This window comes from Octopus bimaculoides, chromosome 6, assembly GCF_046866305.1.
Source record: "Octopus bimaculoides isolate indiv1 chromosome 6, ASM4686630v1, whole genome shotgun sequence".
NCBI lineage: Eukaryota > Metazoa > Mollusca > Cephalopoda > Octopoda > Octopodidae > Octopus > Octopus bimaculoides.
Window position 1 is genome coordinate 69,498,726 of NC_142933.1, and position 15,000 is coordinate 69,513,725.

The 15,000-nt window shown below is 40.7% G+C and overlaps 1 protein-coding gene and 1 long non-coding RNA gene across 11 annotated transcripts in view; one reads left to right on the plus strand and one right to left on the minus strand.

Moving 5' to 3' along the window:
• Positions 1 to 15,000, plus strand: part of LOC128248136 (uncharacterized) — a 135,851-nt gene that overhangs the window by 69,653 nt on the left and 51,198 nt on the right. The window lies entirely within an intron of this gene.
• LOC106877926 (uncharacterized) overlaps positions 1 to 15,000 on the minus strand; it is a 452,094-nt gene that overhangs the window by 17,559 nt on the left and 419,535 nt on the right. Inside the window, exon 1 of one of the 9 annotated variants that reach the window (XM_014927000.3) lies at positions 7,606 to 8,430. The exons of the other annotated variants lie outside the window; for them this stretch is intronic. The gene's annotated coding sequence lies outside the window, so the exon portion shown is untranslated. Of the gene's footprint in view, positions 1 to 7,605; positions 8,431 to 15,000 lie in introns of those variants that run through there. 9 annotated transcript variants of the gene reach the window in all.

Sequence of the window (15,000 nt, forward strand, 5' to 3'; positions counted from 1 at the left end):
TGGAAACTGAAAGAAGCCCATTTTATATATGTGTATATCTGTGTGTCTGTCCTTGTCCATTCTACCTGACAACTGATGTTGGTTTGTTTACATCCCTGTGCCTTCAGCAAAAAAGATGATTAGAACAAGTACCAGGCTTAAAAAAATAGAATAAGTACTGTGCCCCAGCATGGCCACAGTCAAATGACTGAAACAAGTAAAAGATAGTGATATCATATTAGTGCAAACTCGAACATTCAATTCTATCGTACCTCTTCACATCCCCAATTGCAAAAAGACTTTAAAAGGGCAGAATCAGCCCCTTGTGGATTTGAACTATTTATGTGTGTATGTTTTTGTGTCTGTGTTTCTCTCCACCTACCATCGCTTGACAACTGATGTTGGTTTGTTTACATCCCCATAAGTTAGCGGTGCAGTAAAAGAGACCAATAGACTAAGTACTGGGGGGAGGGGGTCGATTTCTTCAACTAAAATACCACCTTCAAGGTGGTGCTCGAGCATGGCCGCAGTCAAATGACTGAAACAAGTAAAAGAATAAAAGAATATATACCATCATCATCATTTAACATCCATTTTCCATGCTGACATCAATGTGCGTGTGTGTGTGTGTAAAAAACATGGATTAGAAGCATGTCCTGTCATACTGTTATTGTATCCCTGATACAGATTATTAATCATACAGTGAAGCAGTGTGTTAATGATCAAGTTGTTGAAGTATGAAGAACAGCTTGGATGCCAATATATATTATTATTTTTATCATTATTATTATCGTGGAGGCGCAATGGCCAAGTGGTTAGGGCAGCGGACTCGCCTATGACCGCGAGTCATAGGATCGCAGTTTCAATTCCCAGACCGGGCGTTGTGAGTGTTTATTGAGCGAAAACATCTAATGCTCCACGAGGCTCCGGCAGTGGATGGTGGCGAACCCTGCTGTACTCTTTCACCACAACTTTCTCTCACTCTTTCTTCCTGTTTCTTCTGTTGTACCTGTATTTCAAAGGGCCAGCCTTGTCACACTGTCACGCTGAATATCCCCGAGAACTATGTTAAGGGTACACATGTTTGTGGAGTGTTCAGCCACTTGCACGTTAATTTCACGAGCAGGCTGTTCCGTTGATTGGATCAACTAGAACCCTCGACGTCGTAAGCGACGGAGTGCCAACAACAATTATTACTATCATTAAGGTGGCATGCTGGCAGAATCATTAGCACACCCAACAAAATGCTTTGCTGTATTTCGTCTGTCTACATGTTCTGAGTTCAAATTCCGCTGAGGTCGACTTTACCTTGCATCTTTTTGGGGTCGATAAATTAAGTACTAGTTGAGTACTGAGGTTGATGTAATCGACTACCCCCTCCCCCAAATTTCTGGCCTTGTGCCTATAGTAGGAAGGCTTATTATTGTTAGCAGCAAGCTGGCAGAATTCTTAGCACAGCAGATAAAATGCTTAACGCCATTTCATCTGTCTTTATGTTCTGAGTTCAAATTCCGCCGAGGTTGACTTCCTTGCCTTTCATCCTTTCGGTGTTGGTGAAATAAGTAGCAGTTATGCACTGGAGTTAATGTAATCAACTAGTTCTCCTCCCCCAAATTTCAGGCCTTGTGCCTTTAGTAGAAAGGATTATTATTATTATTATTATTATTATTATTGGTGGTGAACTGGCAGAATCGTTAGCACAGAGGTAAAAATACTTAGCAGTATTTCATGTCTTTTATGTTCTGACTTCAAATTCTGCTGAGGTTGACTTTGACCTCTGTCATTTCGGGGTCAATAAACTAAGTACCAGTTTAGCACTGGGTTCGATGTAATCGACTAACTCCGTCCTCCAAATTTCAGGCCTTGGGCCTATACAAGTAATTATCATTATTTCAAATTTTAAGGCAGCGACCTGGCAGAATTGTTACTGTGCTGGGTAAAATGCTTATTGACATTTGGTCTACCAAAATTTGGCACTTGTGTCAGTGTTCAGTGTACAAATGCCTGACCACATAATTACATCTCAGTATTGTGTGTGTGTGTTGGCACTCCGTCGCTTACGACGTCGAGGGTTCCAGTTGATCCGATCAACGGAACAGCCTGCTCGTGAAATTAACGTGCAAGTGGCTGAGCACTCCACAGACAGGTGTACCCTTAACGTAGTTCTCTGGGATATTCAGCATGACACAGAGTGTGACAAGGCTGACCCTTTGAATTATAGGCACAACAGAAACAGGAAGTAAGAGTGAGAGAAAGTTGTGGTGAAAGAGTACAGCAGGGTTCGCCACCATCCCCTGCCAGAGCCTCGTGGAGCTTTAGGTGCTTTCGCTCAATAAACACTCGCACCGCCCGGTCTGGGAATCGAAACCGTGATCCTATGACCGCGAGTCCGCTGCCCTAACCACTGGGCCATTGCGCCTCCACGACATCTCAGTATTACGAACTAACAAAACACTTGTCAATTAAACTGTGCTCCACCTTCTTACAGCAGTGGGGCATATATTTACACATCATACTCACTTGCTACTCAAAACGATTATGTCTTAATAGAACAACTTTAAGTTGTCTTAGCCATGGATGATCAGTTTATCTTCTATCTTTTACTTGTTTCAGAGATTGGGTTGTGGCCATGCTGGGGCATCACGTTGAAGTATTTAGTCAAAGAAGCTGATTCCGGTGCTAAATTTTAAGCCCCATATGTATTCCGTTGGTCTTTGTTGTCAAACTGCTAAGTTATGAGGATGTAAACAAACCACCATCAGTTGTCAAATATACTGAGGAACAGACATAGACACACATGATGGGCTTCCATACAGTTTCCATCAACCATATTCACTCACATGGCATTGGTTAGCCTGGAGCTATAGCGGAAGACTCTTGCCCGAGGTGCTGCATGGTGGGATTGATCCCAAAACCACATGACTACAAAGCAAGTTTTTTACTGCCATGCCTGCACCTGATTAATTTAATCTTTACAATATATTTATATTCCACCCTACATTACATTTGCTTTTATCTCTAGGTGCAGGCATGGCTGTGTGGTAAGAAGTTTGCTTCCCAACCACCTGGTTCTGGGTTCAGTCCCATGCATGGCAACTTGGGCAAGTGTCTTCTACTCTAGCCACTGACCAAAGCCTTGTGAATGGATTTTGTAGACAGAAACTGAAAGAAGCCCGTTGTATGTATATATATATATATATATATATATATATATATATCTGTGTGTGTATCTTTGCGTCTGTGTTTGTTCCCCAACCATCACTGCTTGACAACTGGTCTTGGCGTGTGTGTGTCTCTGTAACTTAGTGGTTCAGCAAAAGAGAATGATAGAATAAGTACCAGGCTTTAAAAAAATAAGTCCTAGGGTTGATTGGCTCGATTAAAATCTTACAAGATGGTGCTCCAGCATGGCTGCAGTCAAATGATTGAAACAAGTAAAAGAATAAAAGAAAAGAGTATGTGTGTGTGTTTATAAGCCTGTGTTTGTCTCCCACCACTGTTTAACAACCAGTGTTGGTGTGTTTACGTTTCCATAACTTAGAGGTTCAACAAAAGAAATCGATACAATAAGTACCAGGCTTTAAAAAGAAAATAATAGGGTTATTTCAATTGACTAAAAAAACTCTCCAAGATGGTGCCCAGCATGGCTACAGTCTAATGGTTGAAACAAGTAAAAGATAAAAGATCAAACAACAGCATTAACAAATAACATGTGGTGGTCAATAAGGGAGCTTCTCTGTGGTGGATCGCCCTGCTAGAAAAAGCAGTCAAAGCTCCCTCAAATCACACCCTAAAGTCTTAACAATGGAAGTACACATGGAAAATAAAACATCTGATGATGAGTCACTCAGTTGAAGCTGAGTTGGGGCTAAGCAATACCAGCATGAAACGTGGTCCTTTCACTTTTTGGAAATAGCAGCCAAATCTCCCTCAAACCACACCATACCATTTTAGAAACGAGTGTGGGGGTATGGGAGCAAACAGGAGAAAGTAAACCTGATATGATTGTATCTTATACATAGACGAGATGGTCATGGCTAGAAAGCCTTTGATCATGGGTCAGTGTCAGTCAGGGTTGACCTGAAGTTGCAGTATATATATAAAAGATTTATCTTTTATTTGTTTCAGTAATTTGAGCTGCGGCCAAGCTGGGGCACCACCTCGAAGGATTCAGTGGAGCACATCGGCCCTAGTACTTATTTTTAAATTCTGATACTTATACTATCAGTCTCTTTGGCTGAACCTCTAACTAACGGGGACATAAACAAACCAGCACCGATTGTCAAGCGGTATTGGAGAGCAAAGCAGATTGAACTAAGACGCACGGACTCTCTCTCTCTCTCTCTTTCACCCCACCCACACACACACAGTTTCCGTCCACCAAATTCACTCACAAGGCAGGATTATAATAGAAAAAAAAAAAAAGACACTTGCCCAAGATATCGCACAATGAGACTGAAAGTGAAACCACGTGGTTCTTAGACACACAGCCATGTAGAATTTTAAAATATATGTATAGGGGATCAGAGGAAACTAGTGATAGTCTATGTTGGTAAACATTCAGTTGATAAAACCCGTAAGAAAAATATACATTTTAATACTTGTAAAGTGTTTATCGAAAGCACGCACACAGCGATAGCTTTGGATGAGTCATTAAAACTTTTGAACGTAAATAAACACATGTAAAACAAAATTGTTTGCGTGTAACCACTCACACACATCTTTACGTTGAGCGAACGAGGGGGGAGGTCTTCACTATCAACGTTCAACCTCCAGCTTCAATAAAAACAGAAAAGAAAAGCAAGTTGGGGAGACACATGAGAATATAATACTTTGATATATAAACTAAGTTACGGGATCGTAAACAAACCAGCACCGACTGTCCATGCGGTGTGGGCGGTGAGGACACATACAAAAACACTTACACACATCGATTTTCTGGATCGATTGTTTCTACAGCCTTTTACCGGACATTGGTCAACGCATTCTACATTACATACTAAATTTACTTACATAATTAAATGAAATACAGCTACCTGTATATTAGTGTAAATGATACAAGTTGATTAATACTGAACTGTGCAAGGTACTACCTAGTTTGTAAAAGATACCAGTAAATTAGTCCGGTGCCCACGGGAATTTGAAGTTTCTGGTCGTAGATTAGTGCAGATTAGCGGATTACAAGAGGTTCCGGACATCAGTATCAAGAAAATCGGTGTCGAGATATATATATATATATATATATATATATATATATATATATATATATAGTTGTATTTGGGGATGGTCATATTGCCAGTAAAGCCAATAAAAACACACGCACTGTATATTTGGTGTTAATTTGCTTCAGCTTTATATTACATTACATTAATCCTATTTCGGCCAGAGTTCTTTCGTCACACTTCTGTGACCTCATCAGTGGTCCTTTGCTTTTTTTTCTTTCTTATATATATATATATATATATATATATATATATCGTTTGTAAAGAAAACAAATCCGAAAGAAGAAGCATAATCTAAAACATTAGGACAGTAATGAATTTTTTAGGAAGTTAAATGGTGATAGTGATCGCAGTGGTCACTCTACGGCCGGCCATGACTTTTAAAACCCTAAAATGTATGTGTGTGTGTGTGTGTAGACGTCTATGTATTTGTTTCGCAAGATTCCTGGTGTGAAATCGTGTCTTGGAGCAGACATTGTTATTTCGGTACGGTCATATTTTTGCCATGGTGCGTGTGGTTAATTGGCAAAAATATGACCATCCCCAGTTATAACAACACACACACAATGTATAAACCCCTTAACCCCTCACTGAGCGGGTTGATCATTACTGGAACACGTTTTGGTCACAGGTAGGGCTGACTTAACGGCTTTGTAACCGTCGCTCCTTACCTTCCGGGCAAAGCATTGCACTGGGGCCGCTGCATACACCGTCACAGCATACATTAAGCCCCAGAGCCACGGGGCCCCCGTGCAACTTGCTTTGTGTGGCCATGCCTTCACACAGCAATTGTCGTAAGTGTGGTAAATAGACCACGGGGCTAAGAACTACAACACTGGTTTGAAAGTATTTCTATGAGCATACCTTTTTTTTTTTTTTTTAATTAATGATTGTTACACATACGTAAAATATTTTGGACGATACTGAATCGAAACAAAAACATGCTTAGAGACTAAGTGGGGGTAGGACATGTTCGAACCTGCGACAGGTTTTATCTCTTAAATCACCGTTAAGCAAATTGTGAGTGAATGGGTGTGTGTGTGTGTGTACGAATGTATGTATGGGCAAGTATTGAAGTTATGTTACGTGTTATGACAGTGTGTGCCAAACAAAAACACACACAGACAAAGCAGGGGGACGTTACATGTTACCGGCAGATGATAACAGTAAAAAATATCGTTGGTAAATAAACGTGAACTATGGAAAAAGAAAGAAAAAAAAGGGAAGCAAAATTTGAATGAGCGTGGAATATAAAGATCATGAATTACTTCCCTTGTTATGATGTACGAGGATTCCGGCCAGATTTACACGAGTGCATGCGTTACGTTTACGCTACTATATATATATATGTGTGTGTGTGTGTGTGTGTGTGTGTGTGTGTGTGTGTATATATATATATATACATATATATATGTATGTGTGTTTTCTGTACTTGTTTTCTGTATTTTGTCTACGTTTTGTTTGCAATGTCCTGTACCCAGATATGTATCTATATATACAGGTAGATGTAAGTATGTACATACATGTACGTATATATGCACATACTCATTTATTATTTGTATTATATATATGTGTGTGTGTTGTAAAATAATGTGCCTTTAACATTAAAATGCATATTTTACATACAAGTATGTGTTGTATAGGCATTACAAAATACACACACATACGTGCGCCCACACGCAAAAATGTTTGCACATATACGCATAGATGTGTGTATATGTATATATATATATATATATATATATATTATATATAAAAAAATATGCATGTATATATCTATCTATATATATATATATATATATATATATATATCTTTATATATAAAAAATATGCATGTGTATATAATATGTATATATATATACACACACACATAGACGTATATATATATATATATATATATATACACGTATGTTTGTAAAAATATTTATACATACACATTTACGGGCACATTTACATGTACATGTACATATAGTTATGTATATACATGTATATAAGCGTGTATATCTTATGTATACATAGCTATATATATATAGCTATGTATACATAAGATATACGCGCTTATATATATATATATATATATATATATATATATATATATATATATACACACACACACACACACACACACACACACACACACACACACACACACACATGAATATACGTTCTATGTATGAAAACACATATGTAAGTATATAGCGTATACGTTATACATATAGATACACACAAACATGTATATACATACAGAGATTGATAGTTTGATATTTTATAACAGTATTAGTAGATATAAATATACAGTATACATATATATATAATGCACACGCACATAGATAATCTCACATAATATACGAAATATTTACAAACATAAACAAAACAAATAAAAAACGATGCTAATGATGATTACCGTTTAGTATTATAAAGCAGTAGAGGTGATACTTGTAATATAAACAGTGTTAATAGTAGCAAGTAATGTTGCTTATTGTTGTTATTTCTGTCTCCGTTTAAATCTTACTCCAATGCCGTAGTAATAATAATTGGTTAATGCCGAGATTGCCCATGCAAACAGTACGGAAACGGGAACCCTGTTTTTCCCATCCTTTTTCTCTCTCTTTCTCTCCCCCTCTCTCTCTCTCTCCCCGTATGAAAAGGGAGTTCCGCGGCCTACTGATATTTTTTTTTTCTTCCTTCTGTCAGTCTTGGTCCACCGCTGACAACACCACCACCAACGCCGCCTCCGCTACCGCCACCACCACTGCGCTATCACGAGGTGGTGGTTGTGGGAGAGATTTCTATGGTGGTGGTGGTGGTGTTTGTGACTAGAAAACTCCGCGTCCTCCTCCTCCTCTACGGGACTGCTAATGATTGTTATAGATATATTGTGAAGGCCGTGCGTTATGGGTTGTCTTTTTGTTTTCTTCTTGTTTTTGAGTGGCGAGGGCTTAAGGTTGTTGCTGGACCTTATTATACATTTACATATAACATTGTGCACACAGACAAGCACACAGTTCTCTTTTCCATCATCTCTCTCTCTTTATCTCTCTCTTTAACACGTTCTCTTGTCTGTCTCTGTCTTCCTGTGACATACACACATGTACAGATCGGGATGCGAGAGAAAGAGAGAGAGAGAGATAGAGAAGAATATATAGGTAAGGTAAATAACCTGCAAGACGAAAGCTGTAAGCAAAAATGATAGAAAGAAGGGAGAAACGGTGAGGATGAGAGAAAGAAAGAGACAAGAGGGAACCGAGAAGGGACTGTAAAAAAATACCAAATGGTAACAATGTGTGGGGGGGGGGGTGAGATATAGAGATAGTGAGAGAGAGATCTAACTATATATCTATATATACACACATCTCTCTCTCTCTCTCTCTCTATCTATCTATCAGTCTATCTATCTGCCTGCCTATCTATCTATCTATCAGTCTATCTATCTATCTATCTGGTCCATCTATCTATCTACCTGTGTGCACACACGCCTCAGACACACACCTCACACACACGGATGAGTGTGTGTGAGGTGTGCACTGTCAATCATTGTCAAAGTCTGTGGGCGTTGTGTCAATCAGTCTCGCGCGCGCGCACATCGTGTATGCATTTGTGTGTGTGTGTGCGTGTGTGTATGCTTGTGTGCGTGTGCGCGCGAGTACTCTAACTGCAGCATATATATATATATAAATATATATATATATATATATATATATATATATAAAAACTCACAACTCGCATTTCGTAACGCCGCCGCCGCCACTATTTTTTTTTATATCTTCCTCTTACTGCAGCTACTACTACTACTACTACTACTACTACTATTATTATTACTATCACCACTACCATTTACCCACCCTCCCATGAAAGGCAGTGAGGGGAGCTGATTGCAGCCTCTCCCCACCGCCACCACCACCACTACTCTATTAAACACACAGTGACCCCCCCCCCCCCCCAGCTCCCTTCACTACCTTAACAGCGGCACCCTCCCACCACACACACACACATCCCCCCAACAACTCTCTTTCACCCTGCATCACCCTCCCCCCTCCCCCTCCCCCACCTCTGTAATTTCCTAAAGATAAGGATTGATAAATCACTTGCCATCTTCCATCCACAGATAATCAATCATTGCTTACAGCCTGGCAGCAATGGAGTGAGTGAGGTGCGGGGCAGGGTGGTTGGGGGGTCGGGGGGTAGAGCGTCAGTGGTCGTAGTGGGGTGGGGGTGGGAGTAGTGGTGATAACTAGTAGTAGTGGTGGTACTGGCTTTGATAGTCATCATGGTCATGGCGATAATAGTAGCAGTAGTAATGGTGGTGGTAGTGGTCGTTGTGGTACTGGCATTGATAGTGGTCAGTGTTGTGGTGGTAGTAGTCGTGGTACTGGCCTTAGAGGTGGCCATGGTGGAAAAAGCCTCAGTAGTGGCCTTTATAGTGGTCATTGTGTGTAATATATATATATATATATATATATATATAGGCGTAGGAGTGGCTGTGTGGTAAGTAGCTTGCTTACCAACCACATGGTTCCGGGTTCAGTCCCACTGCATAACACCTTGGGCAAGAGTCTTCTACTATAGCCTCGGGACGACCAAAGCCTTGTGAGTGGATTTGGTAGACGGAAACTGAAAGAAGCCCGTCGTATATATATATGTATATATATATATATATGTATGTGTGTCTGTGTTTGTCCCCCTTGCATCGCTTGACAACCGATGCTGGTGTGTGTACGTCCCCGTAACTTAGCGGTTCGGCAAAAGAGATTGATAGAATAAGTACTAGGCTTCCAAAGAATAAGTCCTGGGGTCGATTTGCTCGACTAAAGGCGGTGCTCCAGCATGGCCGCAATCAAATGACTGAAACAAGTAAAAGAGTAAAAGAATATATATATATATATATATATACAGGTGCAGGCGTGGTTGTGTGGTTAGAAGCTTGCTTCCAACCTCATGGTTCAGTGTTCAGTCCCACTGTGTGGAACCTTGCGTATGTCTTTTACTACATATATCTGTGGGTCTTGTTTATCCTCCCTACCACAATTTAATGACCAGTGTTGGTGTGTTTTATGTCCCCATAACTTAGCTGTTCGGCAAAAGTAACCAATAGAATAAGTACCTGACTTTTAAAAAGTAAGTCCTGGAGTTGATATATTCAACTAAAAGTTCTTCAAGACTTGCTCCAGTATGGCCACAGTCTGATAGTAAAAAGAAAAAAAGAATATATCACAGTATTATAGTATTGGATCAACTGTCGGATGTTGTTCCTCACCACTGGTCACAATGCGCTTCCTTGAATTTATTTAGCTTACAAATGATGCTACTCTACTAGCTAGGCAGGTAGGTCTATGTTTTACTTGAATGTAATGCTAGTCCATTGCAAGGTTTGCCCATTTACAGCTGAGGAGAAAGGAGCAATGTGAAACGAAGTGTTTTGCTCGAGGGCACAACACACATCCAGACTGGGAATTGAACCCATGGCCTTGCCATTACACCACATGCCTCCACACACATGTGTTGTTGTCACTCCGTCGCGGGTTCCTGTTGATCCAATCAACGGAACAGCTTGCTCGTGAAATTAACGTGCAAGTGGCTGAGCACTCCACAGACAGGTGTACCCTTAACGTAGTTCTCGGGTATATTCTGCGTGACACAGTGTGACAAGGCTGACCCTTTGAATTACAGGCACAACAGAAACAGGAAGTAAGAGTGAGAGAAAGTTGTGGTGGAAGAGTACAGCAGGGTTCGCCATCATCCCCTGCCGGAACCTCGTGGAGCTTTTAGGTGTTTTTCGCTCAATAAACACTCACAACGGCCGGTCTAGGAATCGAAACCGCGATCCTGTGACCGTGTGTCTGCTGCCCTAAACACTGGGCCATTGTGCCTCCACTACACACATGTATACATATGTTATATGTATAGGCGTGGCTGTGTGGTAAGAAGCTTGCTTCCGGTATAGTGTTTCTCAGCTGGATAGTGGATTTTGAATGTAACGTGTTTTTTGGTTGTCTTGGTGGTGCGATGTTTTCCCTCTTGTTTAATGGAGGGGTATCGAGTGAGGAGTAGCAAAAGTTTGAATTGTTCTGCTTCAGACATTGTAAACTGCCCTTTTTTGGACCTTGTGTTGTCTGAAGAAAGAAATGGTGGAGTGTTTGAAGAAGATGGATGAAGCAATGGAGACGAAGAATTATGCAAAGATGACGAAAGAATGAAGCAAAGACGTGAGGCTGGAGGATGTGAGCAAGTTCAAAGGAATGCATAAAAGGGAGGGGAACAAAGTGAAGGTGTCCCCCCCCCCTACCAAAGAAATAAGTGAGAAGACAATAATTTACAGAACATAATTCGGTGGCAGCCAGGAAGATTGAGATCATGTCAAAGGCTCAAATAGAAAAGGCACTTAGACAAATCTGGCAAGGGATTACCTACCTCGCCAGAGGTAGAAAATTTGGAACAGTGGCGGTGCAGTTTCAGGAGGTAGCTACTGCTAGGCTGCACTCAGCAACACCGCTGAGAATTGATGAAGTGGTTCTTCTACTCTTATACCTCGGGAGACGTGCTTCCAGGGTTAGGGTGGAGGGTATACCCCCAGAAGTGGAAGTAGCCTGGCTGGTAGCTGCCATACTGCTGGACATAGAGGAGAAAGTGGTGGTCCTCCAGGTCACCAGAACACCCCATAGGAACTGGCAAGGACAAAGCATCGATATGGTGGTACAAGTTGCTGTGGAAGACATTGAAAATATGGTAGAGACAATCACAGTCAGAGATGCAACACTGAAAGTCAGACTGGAAGGGAGGATTCCGCGGTGCTATAAGTGTGGTCTAAAAGGCCACATTAGAGCGTATTGTCCTCCACCACTTGAGATAGCTAAAGAGACAAAAGGGTGAGAAAGTGGCTGGTGCACCACTACCCGTGGAGGTTGAGGAAAAGGAGAGTGAAGTGGCACCACAGGTACAGACCAGTACCAGCGTCAAAGAAGAGGAGATGGACAATGAATGGGAAACAGCTGGGAAAAAGAGAAGAAAGTGAAAAAAAGGCACATGCTGTAAAGGAAAACCCCCCATCCCACACTCACCCAGCTCCCAACCACTCCCTACAGACACCAACCCTCTCCATGCCCTACTTGACATAAACACAAGCACAAACGCACAGGAGCCTCAAATTTGTCCACCCTCGCCCTTGGAAAGATATGTTATAATATACAGTGGAGACAAAGAAGTGTATGACAGAATAGACTCATGGGACAGTATCATAAAAGTGGACATATCAGGAGTAAAAGGGATGCCCGAGTACCTTCGTTGTGTAGTGGCAGACCCAGCATACATATCTAGGTTAAAAGGACTTTGAAGAAAACTGTGACTATGAGTGCTGGGTCAAGAAATATATTAACATCCTCATCAATGTCAATTTTAGTTTCCTAGCTCTGTTGTACAGCAAGCATATTACCAACTGCCTAGCTTTCTCATCACCCCTGCCATGATGCCCAACTTCATTAGGTTTCCTCACACCTTAAGTATATCACCTTCAGCCTTCCTTTTGTCTAACTCTTTTCATCAACAAGTGCACAGCGCCTTTTTCACCAAGACATCACAGATCTATATCCAGCACACAGTCATTTATTTCTCCTAATCAACCGGTGCCTCTGCTGCCCAAACACTTTCTCAGTTCACATGTGTGTGTTGTTGTTATTGATACTGCTGCTACTGTTGTTGTAATTGGTATTCTTTTGGTTGTTAGCCCCATATCAGGTCTAATCTGACAGACTTACAATCAAAGGGATCCTAGCTTTTATTCAAATGTAATGTTTCTAGGACTACATTATCCAATGTGTTGTCCTGTGTTTTTAATGATAAATCTGGGTAAAAATTTTAATAAAATTTAGCTTTTATTTCTAGCAGATTCATTTTGACCATATAGAAGCTACTCTGTTGGCTTGAGTGCTCTGTTTTTTCTTTCTTTTGTGGTTTATTTTTTACTGTGTGTTGGGTTAAAGGTCAACATTACACATCCAGTGGATCATGTTTCACCATTATGCATGGTCATACTTCATCACCATCATCATCACCATTTAATGTCTGTTTTCCTTGCTGGCATGGATTGATTGGTTTGACAGGAGCTGGTGAGCCAGAGAATTGTGCCAAGCTCTACTGCCTGTTTTGACATGGTTTCTACAGCTGGATACCCCTCTTAATGCCAACCACTTTACAGAGTGTAGGGGGTGCTTTTTCATGAGGTACCAACACCAGTACGGTTACCAAATAATTTGCATGACAAGACTCCTTAACTGGGGAGAGGAGTTATGTTGAGGGATGTGACTTTGAGCTTGCTGATGAGAGAAGGAGGGACAGAAATGTCTTTCTGTAGAGGAAATACATGGCTACCCCAGATACAAAATATAGAGGAGAGGAAAAAAGATAATGGTAAAGGTGTATTGGGGTGTACCCTTAAGTTACAGGGAGGTGAAAATAAGTGGAATGAAACAGATTAGACAGGGTGAGGTAATGTAAGTTTATGAGAATAGGCAAACAAGTGGGAGATAGTGTGGAGAGGAATGAAGTGAGTGATGTACATGGACAGAGGGGATAATCCACACACACTGTTTTCCACAGGATGATATCAGATTTCATTATTGCTAGAGAAGACAACAGCTACCTTAACTTTCTTTCCTCCTTTTTTTATTCAAACTGCTATTTGTTTAAATTATTCATTTTCATTCATCAGAGATGCTGGAGTTTATTTTTACTGTCAGTTTCTCCAAAGATGAAGTAAATATAAATGAAGGAGTTGCCCTCAGTTAAGTACACACTCTTTCCCATCCTTTACAGCAGGATTCCATAGCCACTGGGTCACAGACCAGTGTGGGTCTGTGGATCATTTGGTACCAGGCTGCACAGAAAGAGTAAATTTCAAAATGATTTTTCTTGGCTATCACAGTCTGTAAGGTGTTTTTCTTATATATATGTGTGTGTGTGTGTGTGTGTGTGTGTGTGTGTGTGTGTGTGTGTGTGTGTAATATATATATTACACACACACATATATATATATATATTATAAAAACATGTGTGTGTATATATATATATATATATATATATGTATTAGAACAGGTAAAGACCCCCTTCAGACATGACTGACCGTGGGATTGCACCTAGAAAGTTACTATCCTAGGCACAAGTCCAGGCAGAGTTGTTTATGGAAGACCAACAGTCACTCATGCATGACAGTCTCCCTTCTCCACACCACTGATGTTATCCAAGGGAAAGGCAAAGACCAATACAGCTTGGCACCAGTGACATCACAACTCATTTCTACAGCTGAGTGAACTGGAGCAAGATGAAATAAAGTGTCTTGCTGAAGAACACAACACAACCCAGTCCAGGGATTGAACTCACTACCTCATGATTGTGAGCCTGATGCTTTAACCACTAAACCATGTATTATATATGTAATAGTCAAATTATGTATTATACAGTGAAGGTGCATGACTAAAATGGTTTGATACCTGACAGCACATTGTGTCCTTGATCAAGACACTTTATTTCACCTTGCTCTAGTCCACTCAGCTGGAAAAAATGAGTAGTACCTGTATTTCAGTGGGCCGACCGTATCACATTCTGTGTCATGCTGAATCTCCCTGAGAACTATGCTGAGGGTACGTGCGTCTATGGAGTGCTCAGCCACTTGCACGTTAATTTAACAAGCAGGTTGTTCCGTTGATCAGATCAACTGGAACCCTTGTCGTAGTAACCAACAGAATGCCAGGTTTTATATATACTCTTGCATTTTTTGTTTTAGTCATTTGACTGCGGCCGTGCTGGAGCA